This window comes from Oncorhynchus tshawytscha, linkage group LG08, assembly GCF_018296145.1.
Source record: "Oncorhynchus tshawytscha isolate Ot180627B linkage group LG08, Otsh_v2.0, whole genome shotgun sequence".
NCBI lineage: Eukaryota > Metazoa > Chordata > Actinopteri > Salmoniformes > Salmonidae > Oncorhynchus > Oncorhynchus tshawytscha.
In genome coordinates, this window is record NC_056436.1 from 2,957,783 (window position 1) to 2,975,282 (window position 17,500).

A 17,500-nucleotide genomic window follows, 5' to 3' on the forward strand; every position below is an offset into this window, starting at 1 on the left:
GTTGACCAGGCCCCTATAGAACCCTGTTCCCTATATAGTACACTACTGTTGACCAGGGCCCTATTCCCTATATAGTACACTACTGTTGACCAGGCCCTATTCCCTATATAGAACACTACTGTAGACCAGGGCCCTATTCCTATATAGTACACTACTGTTGACCAGGGCCCTATTCCCTATATAGTACACTACTGTTGACCAGGGCCCTATTCCCTATATAGTACACTACTGTTGACCAGGGCCCTATTCCCTATAGTACACTACTGTTGACCAGGGCCCTATTCCCTATATAGTACACTACTGTTGACCAGAGCCCTATTCCCTATATAGTACACTACTGTTGACCAGGCCCTATTCCCTATATAGTACACTACTGTTGACCAGGGCCCTATTCCTATATAGTACACTACTGTCGACCAGGGCCCTATTCCCTATATAGAAAACTACTGTTGACCAGGGCCCTATTCCCTATATAGTACACTACTGTTGACCAGGCCCCTATAGAACCCTATTCCCTATATAGTACACTACTGTTGACCAGGCCCTATTCCCTATATAGTACACTGACTGTATTCCTATATAGACACTACTGTTGCCCTATTCCCTATATAGTACACTACTGTTGACCAGGGCCCTATTCCCTATATAGTACACTACTGTTGACCAGGGCCCTATTCCCTATATAGTACACTACTGTTGACCAGGGCCCTATTCCCTATATAGTACACTACTGTTGACCAGGGCCCTATTCCCTATATAGTACACTACTGTTGACCAGGGCCCTATTCCCTATATAGTACACTACTGTTGACCAGAGCCCTATTCCCTATATAGTACACTACTGTTGACCAGGGCCCTATTCCCTATATAGTACACTACTGTTGACCAGAGCCCTATTCCCTATATAGTACACTACTGTTGACCAGAGCCCTATTCCCTATATAGTACACTACTGTTGACCAGAGCCCTATTCCCTATATAGTACACTACTGTTGACCAGAGCCCTATTCCCTATATAGTACACTACTGTTGACCAGGGCCCTATTCCCTATATAGTACACTACTGTTGACCAGGGCCCTATTCCCTATATAGAACACTACTGTAGACCAGGGCCCTATTCCCTATATAGTACACTACTGTTGACCAGGCCCCTATTCCCTATATAGTACACTACTGTCGACCAGGGCCCTATTCCCTATATAGTACATTACTGTTGACCAGAGCCCTATTCCCTATATAGTACACTACTGTTGACCAGGGCCCTATTCCCTATATAGTGCACTACTGTTGACCAGGGCCCTATTCCCTATATAGAACACTACTGTAGACCAGGGCCCTATTCCCTATATAGTACACTACTGTTGACCAGAGCCCTATTCCCTATATAGTACACTATTGTTGACCAGGGCCCTATTCCCTATATAGTACACTACTGTTGACCAGAGCCCTATTCCCTATATAGTACACTACTGTTGACCAGGGCCCTATTCCCTATATAGTACACTACTGTTGACCAGGGCCCTATTCCTATATAGTACACTACTGTTGACCAGGGCCCTATTCCCTATATAGAACACTACTGTTGACCAGGGCCCTATTCCCTATATAGTACACTACTGTTGACCCTATAAAACCCTATTCCCTATATAGTACACTACTGTTGACCAGGGCCCTATTCCCTATATAGTACACTACTGTTGACCAGGGCCCTATTCCCTATATAGTACACTACTGTTGACCAGGGCCCTATTCCTATATAGTACACTACTGTTGACCAGGGCCCTATTCCCTATATAGTACACTACTGTTGACCAGGGCCCTATTCCTATATAGTACACTACTGTTGACCAGGGCCCTATTCCTATATAGTACACTACTGTTGACCAGGGCCCTATTCCCTATATAGTACACTACTGTAGTACACTACTGTTGACCAGGGCCCTATTCCCTATATAGTACACTACTGTTGACCAGGGCCCTATTCCCTATATAGTACACTACTGTTGACCAGGGCCCTATTCCTATATAGTACACTACTGTTGACCAGAGCCCTATTCCTATATAGTACACTACTGTTGACCAGGGCCCTATTCCCTATATAGTACACTACTGTTGACCAGGGCCCTATTCCTATATAGTACACTACTGTTGACCAGGGCCCTATTCCCTATATAGTACACTACTGTTGACCAGGGCCCTATTCCCTATATAGTACACTACTGTTGACCAGGGCCCTATTCCCTATATAGTACACTACTGTTGACCAGGGCCCTATTCCCTATATAGTACACTACTGTTGACCAGGGCCCTATTCCTATATAGTACACTACTGTTGACCAGGGCCCTATTCCCTATATAGTACACTACTGTTGACCAGGGCCCTATTCCCTATATAGTACACTACTGTTGACCAGGGCCCTATTCCCTATATAGTACACTACTGTTGACCAGGGCCCTATTCCCTATATAGTACACTACTGTTGACCAGGGCCCTATTCCCTATATAGTACACTACTGTTGACCAGGGCCCTATTCCCTATATAGTACACTACTGTTGACCAGGGCCCTATTCCCTATATAGTACACTACTGTTGACCAGGGCCCTATTCCCTATATAACACTACTGTTGACCAGGGCCCTATTCCCTATATAGTACACTACTGTTGACCAGGCCCTATTCCCTATATAGACACTACTGTTGACCAGAGCCCTATTCCCTATATAGTACACTACTGTTGACCAGGGCCCTATTCCCTATATAGTACACTACTGTTGACCAGAGCCCTATTCCCTATATAGTACACTACTGTTGACCAGGGCCCTATTCCCTATATAGTACACTACTGTTGACCAGGCCCTATTCCCTATATAGTACACTACTGTTGACCAGGGCCCTATTCCTATATAGTACACTACTGTTGACCAGGGCCCTATTCCCTATATAGTACACTACTGTTGACCAGGGCCCTATTCCCTATATAGTACACTACTGTTGACCAGAGCCCTATTCCCTATATAGTACACTACTGTTGACCAGGGCCCTATTCCCTATATAGTACACTACTGTTGACCAGGGCCCTATTCCTATATAGTACACTACTGTTGACCAGAGCCCTATTCCCTATATAGTACACTACTGTTGACCAGGGCCCTATTCCCTATATAGTACACTACTGTTGACCAGGCCCTATTCCCTATATAGAACACTACTGTTGACCAGGGCCCTATTCCCTATATAGTACACTACTGTTGACCAGGGCCCTATTCCCTATATAGTACACTACTGTTGACCAGGGCCCTATTCCCTATATAGAACACTACTGTTGACCAGGGCCCTATTCCCTATATAGTACACTACTGTTGACCAGGGCCCTATTCCTATATAGTACACTACTGTTGACCAGGGCCCTATTCCCTATATAGTACACTACTGACCAGTTATTCCCTATATAGTACACTACTGTTGACCAGGGCCCTATTCCTATATAGTACACTACTGTTGACCAGGGCCCTATTCCCTATATAGTACACTACTGTTGACCAGGGCCCTATTCCCTATATAGTACACTACTGTTGACCAGGGCCCTATTCCCTATATAGTACACTACTGTTGACCAGGGCCCTATTCCTATATAGTACACTACTGTTGACCAGGGCCCTATTCCCTATATAGTACACTACTGTTGACCAGGGCCCTATTCCCTATATAGTACACTATGTTGATAGGCCCTATTCCCTATATAGTACACTACTGTTGACCAGGGCCCTATTCCCTATATAGTACACTACTGTTGACCAGGGCCCTATTCCCTATATAGTACACTACTGTTGACCAGGGCCCTATTCCCTATATAGTACACTACTGTTGACCAGGGCCCTATTCCCTATATAGTACACTACTGTTGACCAGGGCCCTATTCCCTATATAGTACACTACTGTTGACCAGGGCCCTATTCCCTATATAGTACACTACTGTTGACCAGGGCCCTATTCCCTATATAGTACACTACTGTTGACCAGGGCCCTATTCCCTATATAGTACACTACTGTTGACCAGGGCCCTATTCCCCTATATAGTACACTACTGTTGACCAGGGCCCTATTCCCTATATAGTACACTACTGTTGACCAGGCCCTATTCCCTATATAGTACACTACTGTTGACCAGGCCCTATTCCCTATATAGTACACTACTGTTGACCAGGAACCTATTCCCTATATAGTACACTACTGTTGACCAGGGCCCTATTCCCTATATAGTACACTACTGTTGACCAGGGCCCTATTCCCTATATAGTACACTACTGTTGACCAGGGCCCTATTCCCTATATAGTACACTACTGTTGACCAGGGCCCTATTCCCTATATAGTACACTACTGTTGACCAGGGCCCTATTCCCTATATAGTACACTACTGTTGACCAGGCCCTATTCCCTATATAGTACACTACTGTTGACCAGGGCCCTATTCCCTATATAGTACACTACTGTTGACCAGGGCCCTATTCCCTATATAGTACACTACTGTTGACCAGGGCCCTATTCCCTATATAGTACACTACTGTTGACCAGAGCCCTATTCCTATATAGTACACTACTGTTGACCAGGGCCCTATTCCCTATATAGTACACTACTGTTGACCAGGGCCCTATTCCCTATATAGTACACTACTGTTGACCAGGCCCTATTCCCTATATAGTACACTACTGTTGACCATTCCCTATATAGCCCTGTTGATTCCCTATATAGTACACTACTGTTGACCAGGGCCCTATTCCCTATATAGTACACTACTGTTGACCAGGCCCTATTCCCTATATAGTACACTACTGTTGACCAGGGCCCTATTCCCTATATAGTACACTACTGTTGACCAGGGCCCTATTCCCTATATAGTACACTACTGTTGACCAGGGCCCTATTCCCTATATAGTACACTACTGTTGACCAGGGCCCTATTCCCTATATAGTACACTACTGTTGACCAGGCCCTATTCCCTATATAGTACACTACTGTTGACCAGGGCCCTATTCCCTATATAGTACACTACTGTTGACCAGGGCCCTATTCCCTATATAGTACACTACTGTTGACCAGGGCCCTATTCCTATATAGTACACTACTGTTGACCAGGGCCCTATTCCCTATATAGTACACTACTGTTGACCAGGGCCCTATTCCTATATAGTACACTACTGTTGACCAGGGCCCTATTCCCTATATAGTACACTACTGTTGACCAGGGCCCTATTCCCTATATAGTACACTACTGTTGACCAGGGCCCTATTCCCTATATAGTACACTACTGTTGACCAGGGCCCTATTCCTATATAGTACACTACTGTTGACCAGGCCCTATTCCCTATATAGTACACTACTGTTGACCAGGGCCCTATTCCCTATATAGTACACTACTGTTGACCAGGGCCCTATTCCCTATATAGTACACTACTGTTGACCAGGGCCCTATTCCTATATAGAACACTACTGTTGACCAGGGCCCTATTCCCTATATAGTACACTACTGTTGACCAGGGCCCTATTCCCTATATAGTACACTACTGTTGACCAGGGCCCTATTCCCTATATAGTACACTACTGTTAACCAGGGCCCTATTCCCTATATAGTACACTACTGTTGACCAGGGCCCTATTCCCTATATAGTACACTACTGTTAACCAGGGTCTATTCCCTATATAGTACACTACTGTTGACCAGAACCCTGTTCCCTATATAGTACACTACTGTTGACCAGGGCCCTATTCCCTATATAGTACACTACTGTTAACCAGGGCCCTATTCCCTATAAAGAACACTACTGTTGACCAGGGCCCTATTCCCTATATAGTACACTACTGTTAACCAGAGCCCTATTCCCTATATAGTACACTACTGTTGACCAGAGCCCTATTCCCTATATAGTACACTACTGTTGACCAGAGCCCTATTCCCTATATAGTACACTATTCTGTTGACCAGGACCCTATTCCTATATAGTACACTACTGTTGACCAGGGCCCTATTCCCTATATAGTACACTACTGTTGACCAGACCCTATTCCCTATATAGTACACTACTGTTGACCAGGGCCCTATTCCCTATATAGTACACTACTGTTGACCAGGCCCCTATAGAACCCTATTCCCTATATAGTACACTACTGTTGACCAGGCCCCTATTCCCTATATAGTACACTACTGTTGACCAGGGCCCTATTCCTATATAGTACACTACTGTTGACCAGGGCCCTATTCCTATATAGTACACTACTGTTGACCAGGCCCTATTCCTATATAGTACACTACTGTTGACCAGGGCCCTATTCCCTATATAGTACACTACTGTTGACCAGAGCCCTATTCCTATATAGTACACTACTGTTGACCAGGGCCCTATTCCCTATATAGTACACTACTGTTGACCAGAGCCCTATTCCTATATAGTACACTACTGTTGACCAGGGCCCTATTCCCTATATAGTACACTACTGTTGACCAGGGCCCTATTCCCTATATAGTACACTACTGTTGACCAGGGCCCTATTCCCTATATAGTACACTACTGTTGACCAGGCCCTATTCCTATATAGTACACTACTGTTGACCAGGGCCCTATTCCCTATATAGAACACTACTGTTGACCAGGGCCCTATTCCCTATATAGTACACTACTGTTGACCAGGCCCCCTATATATAGAACCCTATTCCCTATATAGAACACTACTGTTGACCAGGGCCCTATTCCTATATAGTACACTACTGTTGACCAGGCCCTATTCCCTATATAGTACACTACTGTTGACCAGGGCCCTATTCCCTATATAGTACACTACTGTTGACCAGGGCCCTATTCCCTATATAGTAACACTACTGTTGACCAGGGCCCTATTCCCTATATAGTACACTACTGTTGACCAGGGCCCTATTCCCTATATAGTACACTACTGTTGACCAGGGCCCTATTCCCTATATAGTACACTACTGTTGACCAGGGCCCTATTCCCTATATAGTACACTACTGTTGACCAGGGCCCTATTCCCTATATAGTACACTACTGTTGACCAGGGCCCTATTCCCTATATAGTACACTACTGTTGACCAGGCCCTATTCCCTATATAGTACACTACTGTTGACCAGGGCCCTATTCCTATATAGTACACTACTGTTGACCAGGGCCCTATTCCTATATAGAACACTACTGTTGACCAGGGCCCTATTCCCTATATAGTACACTACTGTTGACCAGGGCCCTATTCCCTATATAGTACACTACTGTTGACCAGGGCCCTATTCCCTATATAGAACACTACTGTTGACCAGGGCCCTATTCCCTATATAGTACACTACTGTTGACCAGGGCCCTATTCCCTATATAGTACACTACTGTTGACCAGGGCCCTATTCCCTATATAGTACACTACTGTTGACCAGGGCCCTATTCCCTATATAGTACACTACTGTTGACCAGGGCCCTATTCCCTATATAGTACACTACTGTTGACCAGGGCCCTATTCCCTATATAGTACACTACTGTTGACCAGGGCCCTATTCCCTATATAGTACACTACTGTTGACCAGGGCCCTATTCCCTATATAGTACACTACTGTTGACCAGGGCCCTATTCCCTATATAGTACACTACTGTTGACCAGAGCCCTATTCCCTATATAGTACACTACTGTTGACCAGGGCCCTATTCCCTATATAGTACACTACTGTTGACCAGGCCCTATTCCTATATAGTACACTACTGTTGACCAGGGCCCTATTCCCTATATAGTACACTACTGTTGACCAGGGCCCTATTCCCTATATAGTACACTACTGTTGACCAGGGCCCTATTCCCTATATAGTACACTACTGTTGACCAGGCCCTATTCCCTATATAGTACACTACTGTTGACCAGGGCCCTATTCCCTATATAGTACACTACTGTTGACCAGGGCCCTATTCCTATATAGTACACTACTGTTGACCAGGGCCCTATTCCCTATATAGTACACTACTGTTGACCAGGGCCCTATTCCCTATATAGTACACTACTGTTGACCAGGGCCCTATTCCCTATATAGTACACTACTGTTGACCAGGGCCCTATTCCCTATATAGTACACTACTGTTGACCAGGCCCTATTCCCTATATAGTACACTACTGTTGACCAGGGCCCTATTCCCTATATAGTACACTACTGTTGACCAGGCCCTATTCCCTATATAGTACACTACTGTTGACCAGGGCCCTATTCCCTATATAGTACACTACTGTTGACCAGGGCCCTATTCCTATATAGTACACTACTGTTGACCAGGGCCCTATTCCCTATATAGTACACTACTGTTGACCAGGGCCCTATTCCCTATATAGTACACTACTGTTGACCAGGGCCCTATTCCTATATAGTACACTACTGTTGACCAGGCCCTATTCCCTATATAGTACACTACTGTTGACCAGGGCCTATTCCCTATATAGTACACTACTGTTGACCAGGGCCCTATTCCCTATATAGTACACTACTGTTGACCAGGGCCCTATTCCCTATATAGTACACTACTGTTGACCAGGGCCCTATTCCTATATAGTACACTACTGTTGACCAGGCCCCTATTCCCTATTCCCTATATAGTACACTACTGTTGACCAGGCCCTATTCCCTATATAGTACACTACTGTTGACCAGGGCCCTATTCCTATATAGTACACTACTGTTGACCAGGCCCTATTCCCTATATAGTACACTACTGTTGACCAGAGCCCTATTCCCTATATAGTACACTACTGTTGACCAGGGCCCTATTCCCTATATAGTACACTACTGTTGACCAGGCCCTATTCCCTATATATAGAACACTACTGTTGACCAGGGCCCTATTCCCTATATAGTACACTACTGTTGACCAGGGCCCTATTCCCTATATAGTACACTACTGTTGACCAGGGCCCTATTCCCTATATAGTACACTACTGTTGACCAGGCCCTATTCCTATATAGTACACTACTGTTGACCAGGGCCCTATTCCCTATATAGAACACTACTGTTGACCAGGGCCCTATTCCCTATATAGTACACTACTGTTGACCAGGCCCTATTCCCTATATAGTACACTACTGTTGACCAGGGCCCTATTCCTACTACTGTTGACCAGGGCCCTATTCCTATATAGTACACTACTGTTGACCAGGGCCCTATTCCCTATATAGTACACTACTGTTGACCAGGGCCCTATTCCCCTATATAGTACACTACTGTTGACCAGGGCCCTATTCCCTATATAGTACACTACTGTTGACCAGGCCCTATTCCCTATATAGTACACTACTGTTGACCAGGGCCCTATTCCCTATATAGTACACTACTGTTGACCAGGGCCCTATTCCCTATATAGTACACTACTGTTGACCAGGCCCCTATTCCTATTCCCTATAGTACACTACTGTTGACCAGGGCCCTATTCCCTATATAGTACACTACTGTTGACCAGGGCCCTATTCCCTATATAGTACACTACTGTTGACCAGGGCCCTATTCCCTATATAGTACACTACTGTTGACCAGGGCCCTATTCCCTATATAGTACACTACTGTTGACCAGGGCCCTATTCCCTATATAGAAAACTACTGTAGACCAGGGCCCTATTCCCTATATAGTACACTACTGTTGACCAGGCCCCTATAGAACCCTGTTCCCTATATAGTACACTACTGTCGACCAGGGCCCTATTCCCTATATAGTACACTACTGTTGACCAGAGCCCTATTCCCTACATAGTACACTACTGTTGACCAGGGCCCTATTCCCTATATAGTGCACTACTGTTGACCAGGGCCCTATTCCCTATATAGTACACTACTGTTGACCAGGGCCCTATTCCCTATATAGAACACTACTGTTGACCAGGGCCCTATTCCCTATATAGTACACTACTGTTGACCAGGGCCCTATTCCCTATATAGTACACTACTGTTGACCAGGGCCCTATTCCCTATATAGTACACTACTGTTGACCAGGCCCTATTCCCTAGAACCCTATTCCCTATATAGAACACTACTGTTGACCAGGGCCCTATTCCCTATATAGTACACTACTGTTGACCAGGCCCCTATAGAACCCTATTCCCTATATAGAACACTACTGTTGACCAGGGCCCTATTCCCTATATAGTACACTACTGTTGACCAGGGCCCTATTCCCTATATAGAACACTACTGTTGACCAGGGCCCTATTCCCTATATAGTACACTACTGTTGACCAGGGCCCTATTCCCTATATAGTACACTACTGTTGACCAGGGCCCTATTCCCTATATAGACACTACTGTTGACCAGGCCCTATTCCTATATAGTACACTACTGTTGACCAGGCCCTATTCCCTATTCCCTATATAGAACACTACTGTTGACCAGGGCCCTATTCCTATATAGTACACTACTGTTGACCAGGCCCTATTCCTATATAGTACACTACTGTTGACCAGGGCCCTATTCCTATATAGTACACTACTGTTGACCAGGGCCCTATTCCCTATATAGTACACTACTGTTGACCAGGGCCCTATTCCTATATAGTACACTACTGTTGACCAGGGCCCTATTCCCTATATAGTACACTACTGTTGACCAGGGCCCTATTCCCTATATAGTACACTACTGTTGACCAGAGCCCTATTCCCTATATAGTACACTACTGTTGACCAGGGCCCTATTCCCTATATAGTACACTACTGTTGACCAGGGCCCTATTCCCTATTCACTACTGTTGACCAGGGCCCTATTCCCTATATAGTACACTACTGTTGACCAGGCCCTATTCCCTATATAGTACACTACTGTTGACCAGGGCCCTATTCCTATATAGTACACTACTGTTGACCAGGCCCTATTCCCTATATAGTACACTACTGTTGACCAGGGCCCTATTCCTATATAGTACACTACTGTTGACCAGGGCCCTATTCCCTATATAGTACACTACTGTTGACCAGGGCCCTATTCCCTATATAGTACACTACTGTTGACCAGAGCCCTATTCCTATATAGTACACTACTGTTGACCAGGCCCTATTCCTATATAGTACACTACTGTTGACCAGGGCCCTATAGAGCCCCTATTCCCTATATAGTACACTACTGTTGACCAGGGCCCTATTCCCTATATAGTACACTACTGTTGACCAGGGCCCTATTCCCTATATAGTACACTACTGTTGACCAGGGCCCTATTCCTATATAGTACACTACTGTTGACCAGGCCCTATTCCCTATTCCCTATATAGTACACTACTGTTGACCAGGGCCCTATTCCCTATATAGTACACTACTGTTGACCAGGGCCCTATTCCCTATTCCCTATATAGTACACTACTGTTGACCAGGGCCCTATTCCCTATATAGTACACTACTGTTGACCAGGGCCCTATTCCCTATATAGTACACTACTGTTGACCAGGCCCCTATAGACCTATTCCTATATAGTACACTACTGTTGACCAGGCCCTATTCCCTATATAGTACACTACTGTTGACCAGGGCCCTATTCCCTATTCCCTATATAGAACACTACTGTTGACCAGGGCCCTATTCCCTATATAGTACACTACTGTTGACCAGGGCCCTATTCCCTATATAGTACACTACTGTTGACCAGGGCCCTATTCCTATATAGTACACTACTGTTGACCAGGGCCCTATTCCCTATTCCCTATAGTACACTACTGTTGACCAGGGCCCTATTCCCTATATAGTACACTACTGTTGACCAGGGCCCTATTCCCTATATAGTACACTACTGTTGACCAGGGCCCTATTCCTATATAGTACACTACTGTTGACCAGGGCCCTATTCCCTATATAGAACACTACTGTTGACCAGGGCCCTATTCCCTATATAGTACACTACTGTTGACCAGGGCCCTATTCCTATATAGTACACTACTGTTGACCAGGGCCCTATTCCTATATAGTACACTACTGTTGACCAGGCCCTATTTCCTATATAGTACACTACTGTTGACCAGGGCCCTATTCCCTATATAGTACACTACTGTTGACCAGGCCCTATTCCTATATAGAACACTACTGTTGACCAGGCCCTATTCCCTATATAGTACACTACTGTTGACCAGGGCCCTATTCCCTATATAGTACACTACTGTTGACCAGGGCCCTATTCCCTATATAGTACACTACTGTTGACCAGGGCCCTATTCCCTATATAGTACACTACTGTTGACCAGGCCCTATTCCCCCTATATAGAACACTACTGTTGACCAGGGCCCTATTCCCTATATAGTACACTACTGTTGACCAGGCCCTATAGAACCCTATTCCCTATATAGAACACTACTGTTGACCAGGGCCCTATTCCCTATATAGTACACTACTGTTGACCAGGGCCCTATTCCCTATATAGTACACTACTGTTGACCAGGGCCCTATTCCCCTATATAGTACACTACTGTTGACCAGGCCCTATTCCCTATATAGTTGACACTATTCCCTATTAGACCAGGCCCTATTCCTATATAGTACACTACTGTTGACCAGGGCCCTATTCCCTATATAGTACACTACTGTTGACCAGGCCCTATAGAACCCTATTCCCTATATAGAACACTACTGTTGACCAGGGCCCTATTCCTATATAGTACACTACTGTTGACCAGGCCCCTATTCCTATATAGACCCTGTTGATTCCCTATATAGTACACTACTGTTGACCAGGGAACCCTATTCCCTATATAGTACACTACTGTTAACCAGAGCCCTATTCCCTATATAGTACACTACTGTTGACCAGAGCCCTATTCCCTATATAGAACACTACTGTTAACCAGAGCCCTATTCCCTATATAGTACACTACTGTTAACCAGAGCCCTATTCCCTATATAGTACACTACTGTTGACCAGGGCCCTATTCCCTATATAGTACACTACTGTTGACCAGGCCCCTATAGAACCCTATTCCCTATATAGAACACTACTGTTGACCAGAGCCCTATTCCCTATATAGTACACTACTGTTGACCAGGCCCCTATAGAACCCTATTCCCTATATAGAACACTACTGTAGACCAGGGCCCTATTCCCTATATAGTACACTACTGTTGACCAGGCCCCTATAGAACCCTATTCCCTATATAGAACACTACTGTTGACCAGGGCCCTATTCCCTATATAGACCAGGGCACTACTGTGTGACCAGGGCCCTATTCCTATATAGTACACTACTGTTGACCAGGGCCCTATTCCCTATATAGTACACTACTGTTGACCAGGCCCCTATTCCCTATATAGAACACTACTGTTGACCAGGGCCCTATTCCCTATATAGTACACTACTGTTGACCAGGGCCCTATTCCCTATATAGTACACTACTGTTGACCAGGCCCCTATAGAACCCTATTCCCTATATAGAACACTACTGTTGACCAGGGCCCTATTCCTATATAGTACACTACTGTTGACCAGGCCCCTATAGAACCCTATTCCCTATATAGAACACTACTGTTGACCAGGGCCCTATTCCCTATATAGTACACTACTGTTGACCAGGCCCCTATAGAACCCTATTCCCTATATAGAACACTACTGTTGACCAGGGCCCTATTCCCTATATAGTACACTACTGTTGACCAGGGAACCCTATTCCCTATATAGTACACTACTGTTGACCAGGCCCTATTCCCTATATAGTACACTACTGTTGACCAGGCCCCTATTCCCTATTCCTATAGAACACTACTGTTGACCAGGGCCCTATTCCCTATATAGTACACTACTGTTGACCAGGCCCCTATATAGTACACTACTGAACCCTATTCCCTATATAGAACACTACTGTTGACCAGGGCCCTATTCCCTATATAGTACACTACTGTTGACCAGGCCCTATAGAACCCTATTCCTATATAGAACACTACTGTTGACCAGGGCCCTATTCCCTATATAGTACACTACTGTTGACCAGGCCCCTATAGAACCCTATTCCCTATATAGAACACTACTGTTGACCAGGGCCCTATTCCTATATAGTACACTACTGTTGACCAGGGCCCTATTCCCTATATAGTACACTACTGTTGACCAGGGCCCTATTCCCTATATAGTACACTACTGTTGACCAGGCCCCTATAGAACCCTATTCCCTATATAGAACACTACTGTTGACCAGGGCCCTATTCCCTATATAGTACACTACTGTTGACCAGGGCCCTATATAGAACCTGTTCCCCTATATAGTACACTACTGTTGACCAGGGCCCTATTCCCTATATAGTACACTACTGTTGACCAGGCCCCTACCAGAACCCTATTCCCTATATAGAACACTACTGTTGACCAGGGCCCTATTCCCTATATAGTACACTACTGTTGACCAGGCCCCTATAGAACCCTATTCCCTATATAGAACACTACTGTTGACCAGGGCCCTATTCCTATATAGTACACTACTGTTGACCAGGCCCCTATAGAACCCTATTCCCTATATAGAACACTACTGTTGACCAGGGCCCTATTCCCTATATAGTACACTACTGTTGACCAGGCCCCTATAGAACCCTATTCCCTATATAGAACACTACTGTTGACCAGGGCCCTATTCCCTATATAGTACACTACTGTACACTACTGTTGACCAGGGCCCTATTCCCTATATAGTACACTACTGTTGACCAGGGCCCTATTCCCTATATAGTACACTACTGTTGACCAGGCCCCTAGAACCCTATTCCCTATATAGAACACTACTGTTGACCAGGGCCCTATTCCCTATATAGTACACTACTGTTGACCAGGGCCCTATTCCCTATATAGTACACTACTGTTGACCAGGCCCCTATAGAACCCTATTCCCTATATAGAACACTACTGTTGACCAGAGCCCTATTCCCTATATAGTACACTACTGTTGACCAGGCCCCTATAGAACCCTATTCCCTATATAGAACACTACTGTTGACCAGAGCCCTATTCCCTATATAGTACACTACTGTTGACCAGGCCCCTATTCCCTATTCCCTATATAGTACACTACTGTTGACCAGGCCCCTATAGAACCCTATTCCCTATATAGAACACTACTGTTGACCAGGGCCCTATTCCTATATAGTACACTACTGTTGACCAGGCCCCTATAGAACCCTATTCCCTATATAGAACACTACTGTTGACCAGGGCCCTATTCCCTATATAGTACACTACTGTTGACCAGGCCCCTATAGAACCCTATTCCCTATATAGAACACTACTGTTGACCAGGGCCCTATTCCCTATATAGTACACTACTGTTGACCAGGGCCCTATTCCCTATTCCCTATATAGACACTACTGTTGACCAGGGAACCCTATTCCCTATATAGAACACTACTGTTGACCAGGGCCCTATTCCCTATATAGAACACTACTGTTGACCAGGGCCCTATTCCCTATTCCTATATAGAACCCTATTCCTATATAGAACACTACTGTTGACCAGGGCCCTATAGAACCCTATTCCTATATAGAACACTACTGTTGACCAGGGCCCTATAGAACCCTATTCCCTATATAGAACACTACTGTTGACCAGGGCCCTATAGAACCCTATTCCCTATATAGAACACTACTGTTGACCAGGGCCCTATTCCCTATTCCCTATATAGAACACTACTGTTGACCAGGGCCCTATAGAACCCTATTCCCTATATAGAACACTACTGTTGACCAGGGCCCTATAGAACCCTATTCCCTATATAGAACACTACTGTTGACCAGGGCCCTATTCCCTATATAGAACACTACTGTTGACCAGGCCCCTATAGAACCCTATTCCTATATAGAACACTACTGTTGACCAGGGCCCTATAGAACCCTATTCCCTATATAGAACACTACTGTTGACCAGGGCCCTATAGAACCCTATTCCCTATATAGAACACTACTGTTGACCAGGGAACCCTATTCCAGGGCCCTATTCCTATATAGAACACTACTGTTGACCAGGGCCCTATAGAACCCTATTCCCTATATAGAACACTACTGTTGACCAGGGCCTATAGAACCCTATTCCCTATATAGAACACTACTGTTGACCAGGGCCCTATTCCCTATATAGAACACTACTGTTGACCAGGCCCCTATAGAACCCTATTCCCTATATAGAACACTACTGTTGACCAGGGCCCTATTCCCTATATAGTACACTACTGTTGACCAGGCCCCTATAGAACCCTATTCCCTATATAGTACACTACTGTTGACCAGGCCCCTATAGAACCCTATTCCCTATATAGACACTACTGTTGACCAGGGCCCTATTCCCTATTCCTATAGTACACTACTGTTGACCAGGCCCTATTCCTATAGAGACCCTATGTCCCATATTCCCTATATAGAACACTACTGTTGACCAGGCCCTATAGAACCCTATTCCCTATATAGTACACTACTGTTGACCAGGCCCCTATAGAACCCTATTCCCTATATAGAACACTACTGTTGACCAGGCCCCTATTCCCTATATAGAACACTACTGTTGACCAGGCCCTATTCCCTATTCCCTATATAGAACACTACTGTTGACCAGGGCCCTATAGAACCCTATTCCTATATAGAACACTACTGTTGACCAGGGAACCCTATTCCCTATATAGAACACTACTGTTGACCAGGGCCCTATTCCCTAGAACCCTATTCCCTATTCCCTATAGAACACTACTGTTGACCAGGGCCCTATTATTCCTATATAGAACACTACTGTTGACCAGGGCCCTATTATTCCTATATAGAACACTACTGTTGACCAGGGCCCTATAGAACCCTATTCCCTATATAGAACACTACTGTTGACCAGGGCCCTATAGAACCCTATTCCCTATATAGAACACTACTGTTGACCAGGGCCCTATATATAGAACCCTATTCCCTATATAGAACACTACTGTTGACCAGGGCCCTATAGAACCCTATTCCCTATATAGAACACTACTGTTGACCAGGCCCCTATAGAACCCTATTCCTATATAGAACACTACTGTTGACCAGGGCCATAGGAGACCCTATTCCCTAACCCTATTCCCTATATAGAACACTACTGTTGACCAGGGCCCTATTCCCTATATAGAACACTACTGTTGACCAGGGCCCTATAGAACCCTATTCCCTATATAGAACACTACTGTTGACCACCAGGGCCCTATTCCCTATATAGAACACTACTGTTGACCAGGCCCTATAGAACCCTATTCCCTATATAGAACACTACTGTTGACCAGGGCCCTATTCCCTATATAGAACACTACTGTTGACCAGGGCCCTATAGAACCCTATTCCCTATATAGAACACTACTGTTGACCAGGGCCCTATTCCCTATTCCCTATATAGAACACTACTGTTGACCAGGGCCCTATTCCCTATATAGTACACTACTGTTGACCAGGCCCTATAGAACCCTATTCCTATATAGAACACTACTGTTGACCAGGCCCCTATAGAACCCTAT

General features: G+C 45.0%; 1 protein-coding gene across 1 annotated transcript in view; it reads right to left on the minus strand.

The window, feature by feature from the left end:
* LOC121846981 (dynactin subunit 1-like) overlaps positions 1-17,500 on the minus strand; it is a 69,950-nt gene that overhangs the window by 22,268 nt on the left and 30,182 nt on the right. The gene's annotated exons all lie outside the window — the stretch shown is intronic.